Source organism: Amia ocellicauda, assembly GCF_036373705.1.
Source record: "Amia ocellicauda isolate fAmiCal2 chromosome 11 unlocalized genomic scaffold, fAmiCal2.hap1 SUPER_11_unloc_4, whole genome shotgun sequence".
Taxonomy (NCBI): Eukaryota; Metazoa; Chordata; class Actinopteri; order Amiiformes; family Amiidae; genus Amia; species Amia ocellicauda.
This window is the reverse complement of record NW_027102662.1, coordinates 78248-79159: the sequence shown is the minus strand read 5'-3', so window position 1 is coordinate 79159 and position 912 is coordinate 78248. Positions and strand designations below refer to the sequence as shown.

The following is a 912-nucleotide window of genomic DNA, read 5'->3' as shown; positions in this document are numbered from 1 at the left end:
CGATCCTGCTACGGTCGTATTGTAACAGCAACAACATGTATCGATTTTAAAAGTGTCAGTTCCAGCGCCTCGCAAAGCTACCCTTCTGCGATCGTTTGTTCTCAAGGTCAGGATTTCTTGCCACTCCGAGCAAGAGAAAACGACGGCCAGCCTCGGGGCAGAGAGATGGGGACGGGTAACACAGCACTGGCACGCATGCACCGCGGGTTGTTTCCGCCCGGTTTCGAACCGGGGACCTTTCGCGTGTGAGGCGAACGTGATAGCCACTACACTACGGAAACCGACCCGTCCTGGAGTTTCGAATGGCTCCCATCGAAGCCGGCTGGTAAAACGCACACAGGCGTTTCCCGTGGGCCAGCCTGTGAGATAAAGGTTTCTATTTTCACTGACCTATTTTGCATTGCTCAAGGGCACATCAGGACACTTTGGAAACTCTTTCAAAGGAAGAACGCCCTGAGCTATGACAAGACTTACACTTTTCCCAACAAGGTGATGCTCAATGGCTTGTTCAAACAGTTGCTGCTCGTCTTGTGCCACCATCAGACAATCACAGAGCTATTGTGCCTTCTACACCTTACGGTAGCAACAAATCTAACTACTGCTTTACTTTAACAATAATAATGACGGCGACTACGACGACAACAAGAACAACAACAACAACAACAACAATATCATCATCATCATCATCATCATCAGATTTTAATTAAAAGACCACCAGACTATCAGAGCTATACTGCGCCTTCAACTACATAAGAGTAGATAGTAGGGTTTTTTGGGCGCGGCCTATTTGTTATGACGTATGCCCTAAGCTTATTAATATTCCTACGTCATAATTGGGGGGCGTGATTTTAGGTAGAGTTATTTCCTTAATTATTCCTACGTCATATCCGTCAGAAAGTGTACACCCATAAA

At 46.5% G+C, this 912-nt stretch overlaps 1 non-coding gene across 1 annotated transcript; it reads right to left on the bottom strand.

Annotated features, from left to right (window-relative positions):
* Positions 1-208: 208 nt before the first annotated feature.
* trnav-cac (transfer RNA valine (anticodon CAC)) lies at positions 209-281 on the bottom strand. The gene has a single exon. It is a non-coding gene; the product is annotated as a tRNA-Val (tRNA).
* Positions 282-912: the final 631 nt, after the last annotated feature.